General features: G+C 46.1%; 4 non-coding genes across 4 annotated transcripts; all 4 read left to right on the top strand.

The window, feature by feature from the left end:
- Nucleotides 1–72, top strand: TRNAA-CGC (transfer RNA alanine (anticodon CGC)). Its single transcript has one exon. It is a non-coding gene; the product is annotated as a tRNA-Ala (tRNA).
- A 2,418-nt stretch (nucleotides 73–2,490) lies between these two features.
- TRNAA-CGC (transfer RNA alanine (anticodon CGC)) lies at nucleotides 2,491–2,562 on the top strand. Its single transcript has one exon. It is a non-coding gene; the product is annotated as a tRNA-Ala (tRNA).
- Nucleotides 2,563–4,960: 2,398 nt separating this feature from the next.
- Nucleotides 4,961–5,032, top strand: TRNAA-CGC (transfer RNA alanine (anticodon CGC)). Its single transcript has one exon. It is a non-coding gene; the product is annotated as a tRNA-Ala (tRNA).
- Nucleotides 5,033–7,425: 2,393 nt separating this feature from the next.
- TRNAA-CGC (transfer RNA alanine (anticodon CGC)) lies at nucleotides 7,426–7,497 on the top strand. Its single transcript has one exon. It is a non-coding gene; the product is annotated as a tRNA-Ala (tRNA).
- The last annotated feature ends 1,085 nt before the right edge of the window (nucleotides 7,498–8,582 follow it).

Raw genomic sequence — 8,582 nt, 5'->3', positions numbered from 1 at the left:
GGGGATGTAGCTCAGTGGTAGAGCGCATGTTTCGCATGTATGAGGTCCCGGGTTCAATCCCCGGCATCTCCATTTGCATAAACATCAGTGTGATTTTGTCCCGGTTATTTTGTATTTCACACTGCAACTCGGGCCATGATTATAGGATCATCGACATTCATATCTATTTGTCTGAGAAAACGCTGGTGCCCGTATGGCAAACCTGCCTATAATATATCACTGAGGTTTGCGTCCCTGCCAGTGTCAACATCCTGTATGCCTTCACAATCACTACAAATAGAAATGCACAGAGAGAAACATCACACCACAGTTTTAACGGTGCAGAATCGTGAAAGGATTGGCATTGCCTTGCGTTTCTTTTCAGTCGATTGTTTTGGTTCCGAATGTATAGCTCCACCATTGTACCTTTGTAGCATATGATGCCTAGCTTTAAAAATAATTTGTTTTCACTGGATGTGGCCACAGATGTGCCTCTGTTGTCAACCTAAGTCGATCAGGTTCTGTAACTTGTTAGTTTTGAGCTGGAATATCCTACCAGCTCTGCTGCTGGGGCCTATCTCTGGCTTCTAAAAGCAAAAGTCTTGAACATATTGATATTTTTCATTAGTTGGTCAGGGGAATTGCATGGGGGGGGGCAGCCTTTCTGCATGTTTCTATGGACAACCAGACACAGGTGGCTCTAAAATGAAGTCTGCCATTTGGAAACTCCAATTCGACAGTTACCGTCAGTTCTGGGAGCTGTTAGTCCCAAGCAGCCAGCCAGCATCTGGTAGATTTCACAGTTCCTTGCTGGCAGTGGGGATGTAATTCAGTGGTAGAGCACATACTTGGGAAGTATGAGGCCACAGGTTCGATCCCAGGCATTTCCATGTGATATTTTTCCTCAATTGTGGGCTTTTTATACTGTACATAGGAATTAGGATGATGTGTTCTTTTGCCATACTAAATCCTGTTCCTGAACGTCTTCTCTTTGGAGCCGATGATTGTGGACATGCACGGTGCACCATGCTTCAGTCTGATGTCTGCTTTTTTCATTGGAAGCCCGTTAGCCTGATCTCTTACCGGGATGAAACAAGGCAGACTCGTTCAGAGAGGCATTGGCTGAGAATAGTGCCTCCACCGGTCCCCCTGCTAGGCAGTGGTGTCATTCTGAGGTGCTGTGCACGCTCACCAACTATCACCCCCTCTGACCTTTCCCACCGCAGAACACCCTGAATGTATTCAGCGGGCTATGCTTCATTCTAGGGCTGCAATGGATCGCCTAGTGGCAAAACCAATGGAAGCACCATTGACCTTCCGCAGAATTCCACTGCTTGTCTGCCTAGAGAAGCGACATCTGCCCAGTGTGCTATGGACACTCTTGACGGCAGAGCTATAGAGTGGTGGGTCCACGTTGCTTTACACTAGCCAGCAAATACAGAAGGACATCCAAAGAGGTGTCAGTCTATCCAGCAACATTTGTGGGCTTTCGGCTGGAGGAATTCCTGCGCGAAATGGTGCTATCTCAATTTTGGTGTTTGAAGACATACATATATATATATATATATATATATATATATATATATATATATATATATATTTATTTATTTTTTCTCCATAACTACACTTCTCAAATCTGGGGCATCTATACGAGATGGCTGTGTCACATTATGTGATGTCTCAGGCACCAACGTGATGAGATCGACCTGGCGCTTTAACTTTGTCATTGTAAGTAGTAAGATGTAATTTGGCAGTTGTCATGTTTTTTCATATGCACTACTGCAAACCCCTTTCCTTACTTAGCCCACTCCCTCCTGAAGCTTTTAGGTGTGATGAGGAAGTGTCCTCTCAGCGGGGATGTAGCTCAGTGGTAGAGCGCATGCTTTGCACGTATGAGGACCTGGGGCATTTCCACTTGTTTCTCTTTTTGACTGTCATATGATCTCTATCCACTAGATGGCCCTTTGAGCACAGTAATCCTCTGGTGGAAATCTTCCCCTGGAAGTCATCTCTTATGGAGAAGCAAAATGCACACTGCTTCAGTGTGACCATGAGGTTTTCCATTCTTGCTCCAGTTTTCCCTGCTCTTTTGCTAGTGCTTCACTCGGCAGAATGTTTTGACCAGAAGAGTTCTCCCTGAAAATTATGTCTGCGGGACAGACACACTGCATACCGAGGGGATGTAGCTCAGTGGTAGAGCACTTGCTTTGCATGGATGAGGCCCTGGGTCCAATCCCTGGCATCTCCAATTGTTTCCCTTTTTTTGACTGTCATATGGTCTCTGTCCACTAGATGGCTCTTTGAGCATGGTAATCCTCTGGTGGAATACTTCCCCTGGAAGTCATCTCTTATGGAGAAGCATAATGCACACTGCTTCAGCTGACCATGTGCTTTTCCAGTCTTGCTCCCGTTTTCCCTGGTCTTTTGCTAGTGCTTCAGTTGGCAGCATATTTTGACCGGAAGAATTCTCCCAGGAAAAGATGTCTGCAGGACAGGCCCACCGCACACCGAGGGGATGTAGCTCAGTGGTAGAGCGCATGCTTCGCATGTATGAGGTCCCGGGTTCAATCCCCGGCATCTCCATTTGCATAAACATCAGTGTGATTTTGTCCCGGTTATTTTGTATTTCACACTGCAACTCGGGCCATGATTATAGGATCATCGACATTCATATCTATTTGTCTGAGAAAACGCTGGTGCCCGTATGGCAAACCTGCCTATAATATATCACTGAGGTTTGCGTCCCTGCCAGTGTCAACATCCTGTATGCCTTCACAATCACTACAAATAGAAATGCACAGAGAGAAACATCACACCACAGTTTTAACGGTGCAGAATCGTGAAAGGATTGGCATTGCCTTGCGTTTCTTTTCAGTCGATTGTTTTGGTTCCGAATGTATAGCTCCACCATTGTACCTTTGTAGCATATGATGCCTAGCTTTAAAAATAATTTGTTTTCACTGGATGTGGCCACAGATGTGCCTCTGTTGTCAACCTAAGTCGATCAGGTTCTGTAACTTGTTAGTTTTGAGCTGGAATATCCTACCAGCTCTGCTGCTGGGGCCTATCTCTGGCTTCTAAAAGCAAAAAGTCTTGAACATATTGATATTTTTCATTAGTTGGTCAGGGGAATTGCATGGGGGGGGGGCAGCCTTTCTGCATGTTTCTATGGACAACCAGACACAGGTGGCTCTAAAATGAAGTCTGCCATTTGGAAACTCCAATTCGACAGTTACCGTCAGTTCTGGGAGCTGTTAGTCCCAAGCAGCCAGCCAGCATCTGGTAGATTTCACAGTTCCTTGCTGGCAGTGGGGATGTAATTCAGTGGTAGAGCACATACTTGGGAAGTATGAGGCCACAGGTTCGATCCCAGGCATTTCCATGTGATATTTTTCCTCAATTGTGGGCTTTTTATACTGTACATAGGAATTAGGATGATGTGTTCTTTTGCCATACTAAATCCTGTTCCTGAACGTCTTCTCTTTGGAGCCGATGATTGTGGACATGCACGGTGCACCATGCTTCAGTCTGATGTCTGCTTTTTTCATTGGAAGCCCGTTAGCCTGATCTCTTACCGGGATGAAACAAGGCAGACTCGTTCAGAGAGGCATTGGCTGAGAATAGTGTCTCCACCGGTCCCCTGCTAGGCAGTGGTGTCATTCTGAGGTGCTGTGCACGCTCACCAACTATCACCCCCTCTGACCTTTCCCACCGCAGAACACCCTGAATGTATTCAGCGGGCTATGCTTCATTCTAGGGCTGCAATGGATCGCTAGTGGCAAAACCAATGGAAGCACCATTGACCTTCCGCAGAATTCCACTGCTTGTCTGCCTAGAGAAGCGACATCTGCCCAGTGTGCTATGGACACTCTTGACGGCAGAGCTATAGAGTGGTGGGTCCACGTTGCTTTACACTAGCCAGCAAATACAGAAGGACATCCAAAGAGGTGTCAGTCTATCCAGCAACATTTGTGGGCTTTCGGCTGGAGGAATTCCTGCGCGAAATGGTGCTATCTCAATTTTGGTGTTTGAAGACATACATATATATATATATATATATATATATATATATATTTATTTTTTCTCCATAACTACACTTCTCAAATCTGGGGCATCTATACGAGATGGCTGTGTCACATTATGTGATGTCTCAGGCACCAACGTGATGAGATCGACCTGGCGCTTTAACTTTGTCATTGTAAGTAGTAAGATGTAATTTGGCAGTTGTCATGTTTTTTCATATGCACTACTGCAAACCCCTTTCCTTACTTAGCCCACTCCCTCCTGAAGCTTTTAGGTGTGATGAGGAAGTGTCCTCTCAGCGGGGATGTAGCTCAGTGGTAGAGCGCATGCTTTGCACGTATGAGGACCTGGGGCATTTCCACTTGTTTCTCTTTTTGACTGTCATATGATCTCTATCCACTAGATGGCCCTTTGAGCACAGTAATCCTCTGGTGGAAATCTTCCCCTGGAAGTCATCTCTTATGGAGAAGCAAAATGCACACTGCTTCAGTGTGACCATGAGGTTTTCCATTCTTGCTCCAGTTTTCCCTGCTCTTTTGCTAGTGCTTCACTCGGCAGAATGTTTTGACCAGAAGAGTTCTCCCTGAAAATTATGTCTGCGGGACAGACACACTGCATACCGAGGGGATGTAGCTCAGTGGTAGAGCACTTGCTTTGCATGGATGAGGCCCTGGGTCCAATCCCTGGCATCTCCAATTGTTTCTCTTTTTTTGACTGTCATATGGTCTCTGTCCACTAGATGGCTCTTTGAGCATGGTAATCCTCTGGTGGAATACTTCCCCTGGAAGTCATCTCTTATGGAGAAGCATAATGCACACTGCTTCAGCTGACCATGTGCTTTTCCAGTCTTGCTCCCGTTTTCCCTGGTCTTTTGCTAGTGCTTCAGTTGGCAGCATATTTTGACCGGAAGAATTCTCCCAGGAAAAGATGTCTGCAGGACAGGCCCGCCGCACACCGAGGGGATGTAGCTCAGTGGTAGAGCGCATGCTTCGCATGTATGAGGTCCCGGGTTCAATCCCCGGCATCTCCATTTGCATAAACATCAGTGTGATTTTGTCCCGGTTATTTTGTATTTCACACTGCAACTCGGGCCATGATTATAGGATCATCGACATTCATATCTATTTGTCTGAGAAAACGCTGGTGCCCGTATGGCAAACCTGCCTATAATATATCACTGAGGTTTGCGTCCCTGCCAGTGTCAACATCCTGTATGCCTTCACAATCACTACAAATAGAAATGCACAGAGAGAAACATCACACCACAGTTTTAACGGTGCAGAATCGTGAAAGGATTGGCATTGCCTTGCGTTTCTTTTCAGTCGATTGTTTTGGTTCCGAATGTATAGCTCCACCATTGTACCTTTGTAGCATATGATGCCTAGCTTTAAAAATAATTTGTTTTCACTGGATGTGGCCACAGATGTGCCTCTGTTGTCAACCTAAGTCGATCAGGTTCTGTAACTTGTTAGTTTTGAGCTGGAATATCCTACCAGCTCTGCTGCTGGGGCCTATCTCTGGCTTCTAAAAGCAAAAGTCTTGAACATATTGATATTTTTCATTAGTTGGTCAGGGGAATTGCATGGGGGGGGGGCAGCCTTTCTGCATGTTTCTATGGACAACCAGACACAGGTGGCTCTAAAATGAAGTCTGCCATTTGGAAACTCCAATTCGACAGTTACCGTCAGTTCTGGGAGCTGTTAGTCCCAAGCAGCCAGCCAGCATCTGGTAGATTTCACAGTTCCTTGCTGGCAGTGGGGATGTAATTCAGTGGTAGAGCACATACTTGGGAAGTATGAGGCCACAGGTTCGATCCCAGGCATTTCCATGTGATATTTTTCCTCAATTGTGGGCTTTTTATACTGTACATAGGAATTAGGATGATGTGTTCTTTTGCCATACTAAATCCTGTTCCTGAACGTCTTCTCTTTGGAGCCGATGATTGTGGACATGCACGGTGCACCATGCTTCAGTCTGATGTCTGCTTTTTTCATTGGAAGCCCGTTAGCCTGATCTCTTACCGGGATGAAACAAGGCAGACTCGTTCAGAGAGGCATTGGCTGAGAATAGTGCCTCCACCGGTCCCCCTGCTAGGCAGTGGTGTCATTCTGAGGTGCTGTGCACGCTCACCAACTATCACCCCCTCTGACCTTTCCCACCGCAGAACACCCTGAATGTATTCAGCGGGCTATGCTTCATTCTAGGGCTGCAATGGATCGCCTAGTGGCAAAACCAATGGAAGCACCATTGACCTTCCGCAGAATTCCACTGCTTGTCTGCCTAGAGAAGCGACATCTGCCCAGTGTGCTATGGACACTCTTGACGGCAGAGCTATAGAGTGGTGGGTCCACGTTGCTTTACACTAGCCAGCAAATACAGAAGGACATCCAAAGAGGTGTCAGTCTATCCAGCAACATTCGTGGGCTTTCGGCTGGAGGAATTCCTGCGCGAAATGGTGCTATCTCAATTTTGGTGTTTGAAGACATACATATATATATATATAAATATATATATATTTATTTTTTCTCCATAACTACACTTCTCAAATCTGGGGCATCTATACGAGATGGCTGTGTCACATTATGTGATGTCTCAGGCACCAACGTGATGAGATCGACCTGGCGCTTTAACTTTGTCATTGTAAGTAGTAAGATGTAATTTGGCAGTTGTCATGTTTTTTCATATGCACTACTGCAAACCCCTTTCCTTACTTAGCCCACTCCCTCCTGAAGCTTTTAGGTGTGATGAGGAAGTGTCCTCTCAGCGGGGATGTAGCTCAGTGGTAGAGCGCATGCTTTGCACGTATGAGGACCTGGGGCATTTCCACTTGTTTCTCTTTTTGACTGTCATATGATCTCTATCCACTAGATGGCCCTTTGAGCACAGTAATCCTCTGGTGGAAATCTTCCCCTGGAAGTCATCTCTTATGGAGAAGCAAAATGCACACTGCTTCAGTGTGACCATGAGGTTTTCCATTCTTGCTCCAGTTTTCCCTGCTCTTTTGCTAGTGCTTCACTCGGCAGAATGTTTTGACCAGAAGAGTTCTCCCTGAAAATTATGTCTGCGGGACAGACACACTGCATACCGAGGGGATGTAGCTCAGTGGTAGAGCACTTGCTTTGCATGGATGAGGCCCTGGGTCCAATCCCTGGCATCTCCAATTGTTTCCCTTTTTTTGACTGTCATATGGTCTCTGTCCACTAGATGGCTCTTTGAGCATGGTAATCCTCTGGTGGAATACTTCCCCTGGAAGTCATCTCTTATGGAGAAGCATAATGCACACTGCTTCAGCTGACCATGTGCTTTTCCAGTCTTGCTCCCGTTTTCCCTGGTCTTTTGCTAGTGCTTCAGTTGGCAGCATATTTTGACCGGAAGAATTCTCCCAGGAAAAGATGTCTGCAGGACAGGCCCACCGCACACCGAGGGGATGTAGCTCAGTGGTAGAGCGCATGCTTCGCATGTATGAGGTCCCGGGTTCAATCCCCGGCATCTCCATTTGCATAAACATCAGTGTGATTTTGTCCCGGTTATTTTGTATTTCACACTGCAACTCGGGCCATGATTATAGGATCATCGACATTCATATCTATTTGTCTGAGAAAACGCTGGTGCCCGTATGGCAAACCTGCCTATAATATATCACTGAGGTTTGCGTCCCTGCCAGTGTCAACATCCTGTATGCCTTCACAATCACTACAAATAGAAATGCACAGAGAGAAACATCACACCACAGTTTTAACGGTGCAGAATCGTGAAAGGATTGGCATTGCCTTGCGTTTCTTTTCAGTCGATTGTTTTGGTTCCGAATGTATAGCTCCACCATTGTACCTTTGTAGCATATGATGCCTAGCTTTAAAAATAATTTGTTTTCACTGGATGTGGCCACAGATGTGCCTCTGTTGTCAACCTAAGTCGATCAGGTTCTGTAACTTGTTAGTTTTGAGCTGGAATATCCTACCAGCTCTGCTGCTGGGGCCTATCTCTGGCTTCTAAAAGCAAAAGTCTTGAACATATTGATATTTTTCATTAGTTGGTCAGGGGAATTGCATGGGGGGGGGCAGCCTTTCTGCATGTTTCTATGGACAACCAGACACAGGTGGCTCTAAAATGAAGTCTGCCATTTGGAAACTCCAATTCGACAGTTACCGTCAGTTCTGGGAGCTGTTAGTCCCAAGCAGCCAGCCAGCATCTGGTAGATTTCACAGTTCCTTGCTGGCAGTGGGGATGTAATTCAGTGGTAGAGCACATACTTGGGAAGTATGAGGCCACAGGTTCGATCCCAGGCATTTCCATGTGATATTTTTCCTCAATTGTGGGCTTTTTATACTGTACATAGGAATTAGGATGATGTGTTCTTTTGCCATACTAAATCCTGTTCCTGAACGTCTTCTCTTTGGAGCCGATGATTGTGGACATGCACGGTGCACCATGCTTCAGTCTGATGTCTGCTTTTTTCATTGGAAGCCCGTTAGCCTGATCTCTTACCGGGATGAAACAAGGCAGACTCGTTCAGAGAGGCATTGGCTGAGAATAGTGTCTCCACCGGTCCCCCTGCTAGGCAGTGGTGTCATTCTGAGGTG

Source organism: Ambystoma mexicanum (genome assembly GCF_040938575.1).
Source record: "Ambystoma mexicanum isolate Mex_15411 chromosome 12 unlocalized genomic scaffold, UKY_AmexF1_1 Mex_chr12_unloc.1, whole genome shotgun sequence".
NCBI classification, from domain to species: domain Eukaryota; kingdom Metazoa; phylum Chordata; class Amphibia; order Caudata; family Ambystomatidae; genus Ambystoma; species Ambystoma mexicanum.
Note: the sequence above shows the minus strand (reverse complement) of the source record. Positions and strands in the feature narration are given on the sequence as shown.